Raw genomic sequence first — 17208 nt, forward strand, 5'->3', positions numbered from 1 at the left:
GCAACAGATTATTCTCCCATTTTCCTTCTATCTGATCTTGGGCTTCAAGCACCCACACTTATACTCTTATTTATGTGTTTTCTTATTTATTTCTCTTTCCTTTTTTGCCCAAAGTTTGGAAATGTAGGAGGATGAAAAATGTGAACTGAGTGAGTTAATTGGGGTGAAGGGTAGGTGAGGAGGTTTGCCAAGATAAGTGAAATAACCATCATGGTCTTTCATTTTCCCTGATCCCAAACCAAATTAAATAAAAAAGTCTAATATAACTTCCTTCCAAAACTTTCTAAGAGGATGATAGAATCTAGGAATAAATCTGAATGAATGTGCTAATGTGTAAAAGAAAATGTCCTTGGAAAAATATTGTCATTTTTAGTATATCAGATATAAATTCAGGGTTTTGTGTCCCTTTTTTAAAAAGTAAATTTTTTTAAGGACATTATAAAGTGTTTTTTAATAGTAGTTTTCAAGTATTATATAAATTGTACTAACAATATCTGTTTTAGATTAGGATAAAATATATTAATTTTAGGGAAGGCTTTGGCTAAATTATAACATTTATAGCTTATCCCAAATAATAGACAATTCTACAGATTTCTTTTGTTCCCACAATAGTTCAACATAGAGCAGACTATTTTGACATCAGAGAAACAAGAGCTAGACACAAAAGAAGAGAAAATACAGATCACATTATTTTCAATTTTTTAAAGTGGTTCAAGAAGTGGTCTTAAATTTTTTTTTTTCTCTCATTGCCTACAATTTCAACCCCTCAATGTGCTTAGGATTCTTGCCAAGAAATTTAGCCAAATTTGTTTTAGATTTCTGATAGGACATCTTTATAGCAGATTTATTTTTAATTCTTCCTCTAGGGTATTAGTGCTTTATTATTTTTTTTTAATTGTATGTACCTCCCCGGAATATTGCTAATCTCAAGGTTCATAATATGAAAAAAACCTCTTGGCTTGTCATTGAACAAAGCTAAACGAAAACTGACAACCAATTCTATTCAATGAAACTTTAAATAGTATTTTAACTGATGGACTAATAAATGTTCATTCATTAATTTTGGTCAACAAAATTAATGGTTGTGTTTTATATTTCAGTGGCTACAGAAAATATTGAGGATGCAATGATAATTAAGACAGTCCTAGCCTCAAGAAGCTTTCGGTCTATTGGCATGTTAAGAAAAACCAATACTGTGCCTTTTGGGCTATTGCTATGGGTGCTATGGAGCAGGTAAGTAGGGAGGGCCTGATAGAAAAGCTACAATTTAAATTGAATCTTAAAGGATAAACTGCAGATACAGAAGAAGAAGTGGGTTGTGTGTAGGAGTGATAAGGGTTACTCCCTTAGCTCTTTCCTTGGCTCTTTTTCTTTTTCTAGAAATTCTCACTTCCTAAGACAACTCTTCAAATTACATGATGGTCAATTCCATGTATGTTCATGTGATTACTACATTTGTTTCTTTAGCTCTCACCTTTCCCCTAAATTCTAGATTCATATTAACTGCTTATCTAATATTGCACCTGGATATTTAACATTACATTTTACGTGTTTAAAATAGAACAGCTTTTAACCATCTGCTCACCAATTTGTTCTTCCTCTAGTGTTCCCTGTTGCATGAAATGTCACCACTTTTCACCTTGCTCCTAGATATCTCTTACACCGTGTTACATCCAATCTCTCAGCAAATTCCATTGGCTTTATGTTCAAATTATATCCTGAATCTGACCATTGGCTGCTAAAGCTCTGCCCAAGTAATTTCTCCTCTGGATCACTGCAATAGTCTCCAGAATAGTTTCCCCACTTCTCTTCTTATCCCATTCCTGCAGTGGGCACATTACATCTTTTGAATCATAAACCAAGTCATGCCACTCCCTGGCTAAAAACCTCCAGTGTCTTCCTATTAAAGAATAAACCCCAAAGTCCTGAGTGTGGCTCCTAAACCTGCCCACGATCTTGTGGGACACCTCGCTATTTCTCCTCACTGATCTGTTTCGACTACACTGACCTTCCTGCTGTTTGTTGAGTATGGATGCCACACCTCAAGATTTTTGCACTTGTTCCCTGTCAGAAATGTCTCCCCCCTGCCCCCTCCGCCCAGAGCCCACATGGCTTGTGTCCTCTACTCAAGTCTCAGCTCAAAAGTCAAGCTTTGGAGAGGTGTTCTCTGATGAGCAAAATTAGCAAACCCTTCTTTGTCCTGCCATCTCAATTCTCTTGTTCTAATTCATTCTTCGTCACATTTATCACTATGTGAATTTTATCAGAGATCTATATAACATGCATGGTTGCAGCAGCTCACTTTGTTTCATTGCTGCTCTATCCTCAACATACAGAAGAGGGCCTAGCATAGAGTAGGAGCTCACTAAATATTATTGAAGGAGTTTTGAGTTTCGTATTCTCTTGGCAGGAATGAACATTTGTATACATGGGTATGAAATTAGATAGAAAGATCTGGTTTGGATTAAGAAATACCCAACGTACAGTAAACTATTTAATTCAGGCAAAAGGTGAATGTGGGCTGTGTAGTTTAATTCCTAAAAGATGAGAAAGGAAGAAGCCTGTAGAAGTCCACCTTCTTCATTTTCTAGGTGGTCTGTGTAGAATCAAAGGTTGCCTTAGCAAAGTTGTAAAATTTCTTCCTGCCTCTGTGACTGGTGGGGTTGCTCCTTCCCTCCTTCCCTGCCTCCTCCTGCTACTCCTCCCAGAAGCATGTTTTAGAATCTGCTTCATTTCAGTGTGTCTCATCTAGCATAGAAAACATACTCTACTTCAGCAGTTGATTCAAGAATCAAAGATATGCATATGCTATATATGTATCTGTACACATGTGTAATGTATAATATGAATATAAGTTAGAAGGTCCTACATGACTTCATCGTAATGATCAAATACCATGAGAATTTGCAAGATGAATCTAAGCTGGAGATTCAAGGGAGGGGGAAGGCATTCAAGAAGGCATTCAAGTCCTAAATTGATAGGCAGGATTTATTGAGGCAGAGAAGGGGACAACTTGGACAAATGCATGGAGGTAGGAGGACATAAGATATATTTGAGGAAACATGTTCTCAGCTGGCCAAATCATAATCTAAGAGTTCTTATTTTAACGATTGAAGTTATACGATATTCTTTGCTCTTATTTGCTTTTTCCTCACATATCAAAGAAAATAAAATATGAGTTATTTCCATTGTACCTTATGGCATCATTATGTAGCAAAAGACTATGGTTTTATTGCGCTCATATGTGTCTGAATGTCAGTGTTGCACTCTGTGTTGAAGGAGTTAAACCAGCAGTAGTTTATTAATAACGTTGCCAATCTCACCCAGACTCAAGGCCACACCCAAGACATTGACTTCTGGTATGATTTGAAAAGTCTCCTTTCAGGAAATAACCCTCCCCGACCTTGCTGTTTTTGCAGTTCCAGTCCAGTCTTTTGAATTATCAGTGCTTTCTTTAACAGTGATTCCTCACATCACTGCCGTAACAGTCGCCTGGGAAATGGTTTAATACGCAGCACTTTTGATTCAATAATGGGCCCAGAAATGTAAATGTTTAGCATGGTATGGGATCCAGGAATCAGACTTTGAGAAACACTGCCTTAGAGGGCCAACAACTTATGAGGCTAGTGATTCATACCTTAGTGTGATTTCATTGAATGAAATTGTTTTCATTTTAATACAGTTTAGAAGTAACTAGCATTTAATAAATAAGGATAAGAAATGAGAAATAGAGCTTCATCCTAAGTGGGTGTTCATTGAGTGAGAGCAGCGGCCACCCGCAAACAAAAGTATGCATGGGCTTCTTTGGTTGTGAAGTCAGAGAGGGATGCCCAAAGGTGGAATGAAGCACTGGAGATTCTCTGGTTACTTCATGGCTACGTTTTTGTTTTTTTGTTTTTTTTTTTTGTTTTTTTTTTTGCCAATATTTCTGTTTGAACTGTTTCATATGGCTTCCATCTTCTTTCCACTGGGCATTTCTTACATATAGTTTAAACCATTTGGGAATCTACTGAAGAAACGTTTGTTTGAAAATTGAATGACAGTATTTTGGTATGAGAAAACTATAATGTGTAAATATTTCTGTTCAGTTTACTAAGAGCCAAGTGGATTTGGAAAAGAAAACTGTTTCTACACAATATCTTTTCTGGTCAGTTCTCTATAATTGTTGGAAATTTCTTTAAAAACCCATCGTATTCTATTTTTTATTTTTTATGATATTGCTATTTCTCTTCGCTTGGGGCTTATCAACTGTATGAACACACACATGCCTCTTAAGACCTGGTTGCTACTCTTTGGCAGCCCCGCTTGTCAAAAAGACTTATTCACTAGTCTCCATCAGTTTAAGCATTAAGAATAATGTCTTTGGCTTGACCAGCAAGCTATTTTATTGTCTAACTAAATGTCTAATCTTGGCAGAAGCTCTTCATAACTCCTACTTCATAGTAGTGCCAGTGACACTTCTTATTTTAACAGTGTCAAATTATGCCCAATTTATTTTGTTTGATTTCCTTGTTGTGAACTGTTATGTGTTCTCCAAACCTTCTTTCTGGAAGTTAACCCACAGCAGGGAGACACTTGTCACAAGGTGACTTTACTAGCAGTACTTTCTCCTTAGTGATAGAATTGGCTCACCTGCCAGCTTCAAATGGCTTCCCCTGAACACATAATGGCTGCCTCCCACTGAGATCTGAGGCAACCTCCTACATCTTGGAATCTGGCCAAAGTGACACTGCTGAGATACACAACTAAGAACTTTGTTATGTTTTCTGATGTGGAAATGGGACAATGGAACAGTGAACAAATCTCCTTAATTTGAGACTCTCCTTCTTGGTGGACACATGTTATAATCTTAAAGTTTAAATAGGAAAAAAATTCTCCATTTAACTTGAGGTCTAAAAATAGGGATATAATCTTGTAAAGGGAGATGTGAACAAACGAGCAGTCAACTTATAGAAATCTGAATAAAAGTCCTTAAAATGTATGACATGGAGTGTTAGCACCTAGAAGCTGATAGCTATTTTTGTAGCATTGGAATTTTTGTTCAGTTGTATTATGAAATGTTTAGCTATTTCTGCATTACAGTTGAAAAAGGTAATTTATTATCTTCAGAAAGATACCATGCCCTAAAATATAATATCTGTAAGTATCATATTTTGACTTATTATAGTTTATTGTGTTGGAATCACTGCAGATTAATTCTCCATGACTGGAATTTCTTGTGACAAGAGATTCTGGAATCTGAGTTTTAAGGAGTCAATTGTTCTCTTTGTTTGGTTGCTTTGGTTCTCATCTCAATAGTGATGATTTTCAGTTTGTTTGAGGCCAAATTATAGAGATATGCATGCATAGTTCCCATTAGTGTCAATAGGAATTACGCACAGTGATGGAAGAATAGACCCCATATGTTTATGAGAAATGAATGATTTGAAGCATCTGTGAAACATTCTTAAAGGCATCTCTATCACTGCATGCAATCACAGCAAGGTTTAAAAAAAAAAAATTTCCCTCATTATGTAGGCTTTAAGGAACTCATCACTGTGACTAAACTATGCATTAAAAAAAAAACTATAGCTTTAAACAACACACTACCTAGAACATTTCTATAGGTATCAAAGTAACTTTAAAATATGGACATTCTATTAAAAAAGTAATGTTTCTTTTGTGCTAACTTGTGTGTGTGTGTTGATGCCATTTTAGCATTTTTATTATAAAACTCTATTCAGAGATTATAGAGTTAGGCTTGGCAGATAGCTTTTAAAACTTTTTATTTTGGAATAATTTTAGATTTACAGAAAAGTTGCAAAGATAGTACAGAGAATTCCTGTGTATGCTCCATCCATTACCCCCGAATGCTAACTTTTTATATAATTATGATGCATTTGTCAAAATTAAGAAAGGTACATAAGTTTGGTATAATTAGTAGACTTTATTCAGAATTTGCCATTCCTTTTTCTATTCTACCATCAAATCCAGTGTATCATGGTGCATTTAATCCTCATGTCTCTTTATTTGATCCTCATGGCAGTTTCTAAAGTCTTATTTTTCATGACGTTGACAGTTTGGGGGAGTACTGTCAGATATTTATTTTGTAAAATATCCCCCAATTTGAATTTGTCTCTGTGTATGTGTGTGTGTGTGTGTGTGTGTGATTAGACTGGGGTTATGGTTCTTTTGGAAAAATATCACAGAAGTGAAGTGCTTTTCTCATCATATCAGGGAGTACGTGTTATCAACATGACTTACCAATGGTGATATTAACCTTGATCACCTGGCTAAGGTCATGTGTGATAGGTTTCTCCAGTGTAATACTACAGTTGACCCTTGAACAACATGGGTTTGAACTGCATGGGTCTACTTATACATGGATTTTTTTTCGATGAATATGGTAGAGTACTATAAATGTATTTACTTTTCCTTAAGATTTTCTTTTTTTTTTAAGATTTTATTTATTTATTTGAGAGAGAGCAAGAGAGCAAGCCCAAGGTGCTGGGGGCGGTGGGGGGGAGTGGCAGGCAGAGGGAGAAGGAGAAGCAGACTCCCCGCTGAGCAAGGAGCCCGACATGGTCGATCTCAGGACCCTGGGATCATGACCTGAGCCAAAGGCAGATGCTTAACTGACTGAGCTACCCAGGTGCCCCTCCTTATGATTTTCTTAATAACATTTTCTTTTCTGTAGCTTACTTTATTATAAGAATACAGTATATAATATACATAACATATAAAATACATGTTAATTGACTGTTTATGTTATGAGTAAGACTTCTGGTCAGTAGTAGGCTATTAGTAGTTAAGTTTTGGGGGAGTTGAAAGTTATATCCAGATTTTTGACTGTGTAGAAGGGGTCAGCACCACTAAGCCTTGTGTTGTTTAAGGGCAAACTACTATTTTTCCTTTTCTGTACTCAAATCATTGGCAGTGATGAGTGCAACTTACTCTCAAGAGGAGAGAAACTAAGCTCTACCTCTTGGAGGAAGACTATCTACATATATTATTTAAATTTCTTCTATAAAGATGTAACTTTATTTATCTATTTATTCATTTAATCATGTATTTATACCAGTACTGATTCAAGGGTATTCATTTACTTTTTGGTTATAACTCAATACTATGCTTATTTATTTTGATGCTCAAATGATAGCTTTGACCAATGGAAGCTCTTTTAGGTTGGCTCTTACATCCTATTTTTTTTTAAGATTTTATTTATTTATTTATTTATTTGGCGGGGAGGGGTAGAGGGAGAGGGGAGAGAGAATCTCAAGCAGACTCTGCACTGAGCCCAGAGCCTGATATAGGGTTTGGTCCCATGACCCTGAGATATGACCTGAGCTGAAGTCAAGAGTCGGACACTTAACCAACTAAGTCACCCAGGAACCCTGGCTCCTACATCCTGTTGACATGCTTCCATCCTTTTTTATTTTTAAATTTTTAAGCACTTCCTTATTTGGCAGTATAAGATGCTACACAGGTCCTTCTTGTATTTTCTCTGCCCCAGTTCTAGAATCAGCCTTTCTCCAAGGAGAAGTGGATCCTCTGATTGGAGAGTGATATTTAGAAAACAAGATCTGGGTGCTGGGTTTGCTCATTGCTACTGGGGTGTCACTATATCTATACCCTCTCAGTAGGCAATGTTAGAAAATATTTCATGTAAATTTACATACATTCACACATATCTATCATCTATCTATTATCTATCTATCTATCTATCTATCTATCTATCTATCTATCTATCTAGATGATATCTAATATCATCTGTCATCTTTCTACCTATCATCCATCTATCCATCCATCCATCCATCCATCCTCCATCCATCAGTATGTTAAAATAAATATGACTTTATGTTGACATCTATGACTCTAATCCAGCATAATAGTGTTCATTCAAATTTGCCCTCTCCACTTATTTATTTGTATTCTCTTTCTCTTACAAGAAATCTGTCTCCCATTATCATCGATTTATTTACTTATTTGTTCAAATCTGGCATAGGTATAGCTGCAGAATTGCTAACTCATTGCCTTGTGAGAAAAACATGTACCATTTAAAGTACAGTGTTTATGTGCCATTCTTTTTGTTTTTCCAATGTCAAGTAGAATCAGCATTTTCTAAAGTTACTTAGATTAGTTCATTCTTGCCCCATCACTCCCTTCAGTGAGTTTATGTCATAGATATTTGTAATAAGGTTAGATTCATTTATTACCATCTGCATTCCATCCTGAATCCTTCAACATCTTAGTTGATTTTTGTTATTTTTTAATTTTTTTTTTAAGATTTTGTTTATTGACAGAGAGAGACACAGCGAGAGAGGGAACACAAGCAGGGGGAGTGGAAGAGGGAGAAGCAGGCTTCCCGCAGAGCAGGGAGCCCAATGTGGGGCTCAATCCAGGGACCCTCGGATCATGACCTGAGCCAAAGGGAGACACTTAACTGACTGAGCCACCCAGGCGCCCCCCTAGTTGATTTTTAAAAACATTTAAATAAAGTGGTATACAATTCTATGTCCCCCCTTTCTTCTGTTTTCTATAGGTTTAGTTTGCTGTTCTTTCTCTAGTTGCTAAAGTTGGAAGATTAGTTGTTCATTTTAGATCTTAATTCTTTTCTCATACGAGCATTTAATGCTATAAATTTCCCTCAAAACAGCTGCATCCCACAGACTTTGACATAATGTATTTTCATTTTCCTTCAGTTCACAATATTTTAATTTTCCCTTAGTCTGTTTTATCTAAAATTTATATAGTTATTCCAGCTTTCCCTTGATTAGTGTTTGCATGCTATACTTTTCTCCATCCTTTTACTTTAACGAATCTGTGTCTGTATACTTAAAGTGGGTTGCTTTGAGATAGCTTATAGTTGGTCTTACCTTTTCATCTAACCATCTATTATTTAATGGGTATGTTTAGATCATTCAAATGTAAAGTGGTTATTGATATGGTTGAGTTAAAATCTACAATTTTGTTAACCTTTTACTATTTTGTTTTATTAGTTCTTTGTTTCTTTTCTCTTTGTTTTCTGTATTCTATGTTTTATGTGAACATTTTTTATAATTCCATTTTATCTCCCCTAATTATTTACTATTTAGACATCTTTTACAAATTTTAATGGTTTCAATAGGATTTGCAATATAAATTCTAAATTATTTAAGTCCATCTTTAAATAATTTTTTACTGTCATGTTTATTTCTAGATCTTCATAATAGTATTTTTCCCAATTCCTCCATCCTGTTCTTTGTGCCATTTCTTTGTTACTCATTTTATTTTTACATACGATATAAACACATAAAACATTGTCATTAGTATTGATTTTAAGAGCCATTTAACTTTGGTAGAAATTAAAAATAACTAGGAAAACAGATATTTTGCCTTATTCTATTACTGCATTCTACATTTATTTGTGTATATCTAACTTTCTGTCCTATATCATATTCCTTCTGCCTGAGCAACTTCTTTAAACATTTCCTCTGGAGAAGATCTGATGAAAATGAATTCCCTCAGTGTTTTGTTTTATTTTCTGAGAAATTCTTTAGTTACCATTAACTGTTGAAGGATATTTTCACTGAGCATAGAATTCTAGGTTGAGAGTTCTTTTTACCTTAAGCACTTGAAATATAAAACTCCATTGTCTCCTTTTTGTCTTTTTTTTTCCTAATGAGAAGTTTGCTCTAATTCTTATCCTAGTTACTTTAGAGATAATGTTTCTCTCTCTCACTGCCTTCAAGATTTTTTTTTTTATTTTCGTTTTCAGCAGTTTGAATACCATATGCCTACGTGTGTTTTTATTTTAAATTTTTTATTCTCTGGTGTTCTCTGAGCTTCTTAGATCTGTGGTTTGATATCATTACATTTTGGAAAATTCTTGGGTATTATATCTTCATATTTTTCCTTCATCCCATTTACTGTCTTGCTTCTTCCTTCTGGGATTTTTTTTTTTTTTAAGATTTTATTTATTTATTTGACAGAGAGATAGCGAGAGCAGGAACACAAGCAGGGAGAGTGGGAGAGGGAGAAGCAGGCTTCCCGCGGAGTGGGGAGCCCGATGCGGGGCTCGATCCCAGGACCCTGGGATCATGACCTGAGCCAAAGGCAGACGCTTAACGACTGAGCCACCCAGGCACCCCTCCTTCTGGGATCTTAATTACACATATGATATACTGTTTGAAATTATCCCATAGATCTTGGATTCTTAGCTCTGTATTTTTTCCTCCACCTTTTGTTTTTAATTTGTATTTCTATTTGGGTAATTTCTACTGACGTATCTTTAAGTTCACTGATTTTTTTTTTCCTTGGCTATATCAAGTTTAGTTTTGAGGCCATCAAAGAAATTCTTTATTTCTGTTACTGTGTATTTGATTAATAACATTTTACTGATTATTTCTTATAGTTTCCACCTCTTTGTTGAGATTACATATCCAAATGCACATTGTTTATCTTTTCCTTTAGGGATATTAACACATTACTCATAGATATTTTATATTCCTTGTCCAACATCTGGTCATATCTGAATCTGGTTCTTATGATTTTATTGTCCCTTTTGTTTTTCCTGACCTTTTTTTAAATGCTTCATGATTTCTTGTTGAAAGGCAAACATATTGTATAGGACCATTGATACTGATGTTCATATTTTTATGCTTAGAAGTGAGCATGGCTTTCCTTTTGCTAGGCCTTTAGTGTAGGTGTTTGTGTTAAACCAGTTAGGGTTTGGAGTAGGTTTGGAGTTTGTTATTGCTATGTTTACCCTCACTGCACCAATTTTTCTATGTGATTCTGTACTTGTTTCTGTCTTTGGCTTTGGGTCTCCCTTTGTGCCACGTCAGAGGATACTGTCTCCAGCTGCTCCCATGGCTATCCTCCAGTCATTTTCCCTGCACATTCAGCCTGATGGTGGTCATTGGAGAAAGGAGACATTCTTATGTTCTGATTAAACCTCAATATTAGAGAGGCCCAGATGTCATGCTGTGTGGGCCTAGCAAATATTCATACATATTCCTCAGGAAGAGAGCTTATCTCTGCTCCTTGTCTTACCTCAGTTGCAGTGGGGTTTCTACCAACATCTTCAGATTACAGTTCTGATGTCTTCCCAATGCATACTGAAGCTTTTTTTTTTTTTTTTTTTCCTTAAGGGAGATGCCTTTGGGAAGAGTTTCACAGTGGCTTCTGTTCTTTCCCCCAGCCAACTCCATGAGACAAAATTACTTAGGATTTTTTTTACTTTCTTTTTGAGCTTCCTGGAGTGAAAACCTGTGAGAAGGTGCAAACCCCCTATATTTATAGTCCCCCAAGTTTTTGTACTTTCACACTAGCCCATACTAAGTTTTAGCATTTGTTAGACATTTTCTTCCTTTTTTTTAAGATTTTATTTTTAAGTAATCTCTACACCCAGTGTGGGGCTCAAACTCACAAACCCGAGCTCAAGAGTTGCATGCTCCACCAACTGAGCCAGCCAGGTGCCCCTCATTAGACATTTTCTAGCTTAATCTTCTTAATGGTTTACTTGGTGTTCGGGAGTATCTTTCCCAGGTAATCAAATGCTCTGTTCCTATTTTTTCCTGCAAGTTTCCTCTAGGTTGATGTTGGTTGTTTGTCCTACAAACTCAGTGCTCTGATGGGTTCAAGAAAATTCATTCATGCAGTTTGTTCATCTTTTTCTTTTTTTTAATTTATTTACTTGAGATGGAGAGAGAGAACATAGAGGGAGAGGAAGAAGCAGGCTCCCCGCTGAGCAGGGAGCCCAATGCAGGGCTCTATCCCAGGACCCTGGGATCATGACCTGGGCCGAGGGCAGATACTTAACCGACAGCCACCCAGGTGCCCTGTTCATCTTTTTCGTAATGCAAAGGTGAAAACAACTCTTTTTAGCTTTCCACATTCCTGTTTGAAATTGGAAGCCTTATTGTTTTTAAAGCTCTATTCACGTGTGATTTTGAATGATCAAAACAAGTCAAGCTGTTTATTTGATGAATTAGACTATTTCTTTGACTGATTTGATTAGTCAAACAATATTGTGCATGTAGTTCAAACTGGAGTATAGAACAAAGATATAATACATGTATAGAGCCTTTTGCCCCTAGAGTCAATGAGTTTGGTGCTGTGTGTGCTCTTTTTAACTGCCTGCTTCTTTTGACTTTACTTCCATGTTTTAAAGAGAGTGAAATAAAACTCTCTCTCCTTCTCTTTCAATTTCTCCTTCATTTTATTATACACAAGGCTGAGAATAAAAAATATAGAGAAGAATGTCATGAGGGTTTGAGCAGAATCAGGTGGGGCTACTATAGATTCCAAGACAAAGTGGCCTTATGTGGGATGGTGAAGGGGACAAAGACCATGTGGTATCCTGGTCTTAATCTCTTTTGCATTATCTTTTGCTAAGGAAATATGATATCTAATGTTGATGTATTTATTAGAAATGTGGACACAAGGCTAAAAGCATTAAACATCTTTCCTTTTCCTTCCTTCCTCCCTCCCTCCCTCCCTTCCTTTCTTCCTCCCTCCCTCCTTCCCTCTCTTCCTTCCTTCCTCCTTTCTCTGTTCCTTTCTTCCCCTCTTTCTCTCTTCCTCTCTTTCCTTCATTCCCCCTTCCTTCCTCCCTACCCCCTTCCTCCCTCCCTTCCTCCCTTTTCTTTCTTTCTTTCTTTTTTTTTCTTTCCTTCCTTCCTTCCTTCCTCCTTCCCTCCCTCCCTCTCTCTCCTTCTCTCTTTCTTTTCCTTCCTTCCTTTCTTCCTTCTTTCTTTCTTTCTCTCTCTCTCTCTCTCTCTTTCTTCTGTCTTAACTAATTGTGTAGACAGTCACCAGGGCTTTGGGCTATATTATAGAATTTGGACCTCAATGCATCATAGAAATAGCTCTTTTAGTACTTAAGTCACTTCTGGGGCTCACTGGTAGCTCCTTTAAATGTGCTGGTGGTGACTGTCCTCAACTGTGCTGCTGAATCTGGATGCTCTACTTATTGTTTATGGTAGGATTCCTCTTATTGATTTATTTGGTCATGGAAAGTATACTTGTTACTTCTATTTACATCCCCAGTTGACCATCCTCCAGGGACTCTTTTGTGCTATTTGCCTTAAATTTTACAGATTACCACATTGAACTTCAATGTCTTCCTTGATAGAACATTCATTGTCTTCTGTGGCAGAGACTGCTAGCTGCTTGCCAGAATCTATGCTTTTTCTTTTTTCCAGTCACCCAGAGTGGTACATTTTCCATCCCTCTTTGCAGTTAGATAAAGCCATTTGATTGGGTTCTAGTGAGTAAAAAGTAAAAAGCAATCTATGGCATTTCTGAGCCAATGCTTTTAAAAGCAGATACACATCCTCCATGCTCTCCTCCCTTTTATGCTTTTAGATGCAAATGACCAAGAGGACTTTGTGGAACCACAAAGTAGAGGGAGCCTTAGCTCTGAATCATCACATGGCAGGAAGCCACGTGCCTTAAATTCATGTGATTAAGAAATAAACACTTATTTTATATGAGCTATTTACCTTTTATTTATTTGTTTTTTTTCCCTTCTATTTTAGCCTACCCTAATATATATCCTTAAGGTCTCTGATGCCTGGTTGGTCATACTGTTGTGTTCCTCCAAGCCAAAATTCTTAGAAATGCCTCTCTGAGATTACTCTTCACCATTCTAAGCACTGGGAAAAAAGACAAACTAAAATAGTTCAATTTTTAGTTGGTGGTATGTATTATGGGGACTTGGATTTCTCTGTCTTTGTCACTAAGACATTAACTAATTGCTTCCATTCTTATGAATGGACATATCCATATTGATTTTTTAAATTGTGTTTTTGCTGTCATCCATTCCCGTATTTCCCTTCAGCACCATCCCAGGTGAGTTAAAAGTTTTCAATGGCAAAAAAAAAAAAAAAAAAATCAAATGTGGAGTACTTATTAAACACTTTCCATATTTTTCTTAGTTATTTTCACCAAGTCTGAGGGGGACAATAAAATTTAAAAATCAAAAATGATCTAATTCCTTTACCAACATCCATGAGATCAATGAAAACAACCTGGCCACAGCCACTGATATTGTAGTTTTATACTTAGGAGACTGCACGTGGCAATCTTTCCCATGCCCCCACCCCTGCCCTGTGCCCCAGCAAATCTGCAGATCACTTATCTTTGCCCCGCAAAAGTAATCAAATAAGTTTTGGAAATGCTGAATTTTATAACCCCCACCCCTTGGAATGTCATCAGGTGCTTTAGCATATTCTAGGTTCTAAGAGAGACATCCTACAGCTAAAAAACTGCTTAGCTTTATTTAGTCCATTTCCATATTAATATGAACGAAACTTAGGTATGTTACAACTATTAAAGTTATTAAATTCCAACATCTCTCATAATAATATTGTCATTACTATTTATTTATTTATTTATTTTGGTTTGCATTTGCTTTATATTTCTTTTCAGTTTTTCTTTTTCAGTTTAAGTATATGACATAAACTACGTAGAACTAGATTTTCTTTTGTAGACCTAATTTGACAGTTTTTGTCTTTAATGGGAGATTTAGTTTATTTAGTGTAAAGGCCCATTCATTGATTTTGTGCCTCTCATCTTTATGAATTTATTTATTTAATCTGTTTTTCCTCTTTCCTTCTCCTTGTTTTTGTTGGTTTAATTAAGTTGCTATTTATTCTACTATTTTCCCCATGGTTAATTTGAAAATTCTTCTCTGATTTTCCATTTAACTCATGGTTATATACTCTTCCCATCTCTCATATTCAGACATATTTTTCTGCTATTATTTAGAAACAAGATATCATGACATTAAGCAGGATACTTTATTTCCTTTGATTTCTTACTCCTCCATAACAATGAAACTGTTGGGATAATTTTACTTCTCCCATTCTTCCCTTGCCCCACCCCACTCAAGTTTCAGAACATTATTTCTTCCTCTCTTTATCACTACCCAGGTTTCTAAGTTTCAATTAGATGGTTAGTATTTTTTATTCTGGACTGTAATTAGAATTTGTTTTTGCTATATGTTTCTTCAGTTTCAGAAGACATTTAAAAACTCATATAACATATTCCTGTTATCCTACAGCATCTGTCTATCCATCCATCTCTCTATTAATCTATCTCTGTTTGTCTATTTATCTTTTCAAATTAATTGTTCAACATAGTTTCTTCTCCTCTCATAAAGTCTGATTTTTGGCTCATTTGTTATTTGGTTATAGTGTGTATTTATGTATGTATTATTGATATGCATTGAGTAATTACTCTCTGATATATTGTATGTCTAAAATTATCTTGCATGTCGATATGTGACTAATTTCTGTCCATCAGTAATCTCTAGTTGGTATTCCGCCATTTTGTATCCTCAAATGTTATAAATGAAAAGTCTGATGACTATTTGGTTAATTTTTATTTATTGGTAATTTATTTTCTGTCTTGATGTGTGATTTCTGTATTTATACTTAGATTTCAGTATTTTTTTTCCTGAATGTAGCATATTTCATTTAAAAAGAGAAAAAAAAAATGGTAAGATACCCAGCATTAAACAAAACGATAAACCTGCAAGATCTACATAAAGGAAACAACATGCCACTAATATAAACATGAGAATGCTGTAACTGGAAAGTAATTTTTCAGAATTACACAGACACACAAGATGTTATAGGTATCAATTACTTCTAAAATAATTTACACATTTCATGGCACCCCAAAAATTTCTTGGCAACTAAACAAACTGATTTAAAAGATATTTTGGAAGAATAAATACGCACAAATAGGTTAATTCATAAATAGAAAAGTCAAGAGGAGATTTATACCCTATTAGATGTCAGAACATATTATAATACTACAATGATTAAAACTATTCAAGTGGGTATGCACATAGATCAATGGAACAGAACAAATATTCAGAAATGGCTCAAAATATAGCAGATATATCATTAAGTGTGACATTGCACATCAATGGGGAAAAGGTTGCTTATTCAATGAGAGGTGTTGGGACAATGAGATAAACATTTTAAAAAATTGTTCACTCCTTATCTTCTTTCTTTCAACAAAATACATTTCATATAGATCAAAGATTTAAATGAAAAGTTGAAATCATTATGTTAGTCGAAGAAAATGGATTAAAAAAATCTCAGGGAGGAAAGCCATTTTAAATGTGACACCAAATTTAGAAATCTAAGTAGGTTGATAAATTTGCATTTAAATGTCCATGGGGGAGGTTTGGAAAAGATGGCAGAGGAGTAGGGGACCCTATTCCAACTGGTCCCCAGAATTGAGCTAGATATCTACCAGACCACTCTGAGCATCCACGAAATCAGCCTGAGATGTAAGATCTGGATCTCTACAAACAGAATATCGCAGGTGGTTGGTTTCGAGGTAGGAAGCCAGGAGCCGTGATCCTGCAGGCAGATATCAGAGGATAAATGGCAGTGGGAGGGAGTCTGGCCGTGGGGATCCTACACTGCTGGTGAGCGATAGCCTCCCGCGGTGGGACAGGGCACAGACTTGCAGACCGGTAGCAGTGGGGAAAGGACTTTAGGGCAGCCCCCTGGATGGAAACTTGGAGTGCCGGGGCCGTGTGTGTGAACTGGGGGTGGCTGGCGGTTTTAGAAGCACAAAGGGTAGAGACATGCCCCGACCTGGAGGCAGGACTGGGAGCACTGCAGAGGGGCACACAACCCAGGACACTGCAGTTTATAGCAGCACAGACAGAAACGGAGAGACTGTGGCCTGCAGAGCTCACTGAAGAACAAACTGCAATCTGTCTGCTCTGAGGCAGAGGGTTAGAAACGGTCTCTTCTGCTCTGACTCTCTGAAGACACACAGAAAGCCACCAGAGAAAGCTGCCAGAGAACAAAAGCCCCAAAAAACCGGTTCCTACCGAGCCCATCCCCCACCACAGGGGGGCAGGGCAACTCTGCCCAAACAGGGTTACCTGAGTAACAGTGCAGCAGGCCCCTCCCCCAGAAGACAGGCTGGGAAAACAAGAGGCCAGCAACCCTAAGGTCCCTAGAAAACAGGTGCATCTTGCTTGGGTTGTGGTCAATAGTTTGTACTCTATACATTCCCTCAACCACCCCTCAACAGAATGACTAGGAGGAGGAACCCCCAAAATAGGAAAGACTCAGAGATTATGACTTATGCTGCAGATTTACAAATGGATGCAGATATAACCAAGATGTTGGAGATGGAATTCAGGCTAGCAATTGTGAAGACAATAACTAGAATGAGAAATCAATTAATGGCAACATAGAGTCTCTAAGG

At 36.5% G+C, this 17208-nt stretch overlaps 1 long non-coding RNA gene across 1 annotated transcript in view; it reads left to right on the forward strand.

Moving 5' to 3' along the window:
* The first annotated feature begins 822 nt into the window (after nt 1-822).
* The window catches only part of LOC145723277 (uncharacterized), a 248758-nt gene continuing 232372 nt past the window's right edge, over nt 823-17208 (forward strand). Inside the window, exon 1 of the long non-coding RNA XR_014148202.1 lies at nt 823-1233. This is a non-coding gene — a long non-coding RNA (uncharacterized LOC145723277). The remainder of the gene's footprint in view (nt 1234-17208) is intronic.

Source organism: Leptonychotes weddellii, chromosome 9 (assembly GCF_054177405.1).
Source record: "Leptonychotes weddellii isolate Sample4059 chromosome 9, ASM5417740v2, whole genome shotgun sequence".
NCBI lineage: Eukaryota > Metazoa > Chordata > Mammalia > Carnivora > Phocidae > Leptonychotes > Leptonychotes weddellii.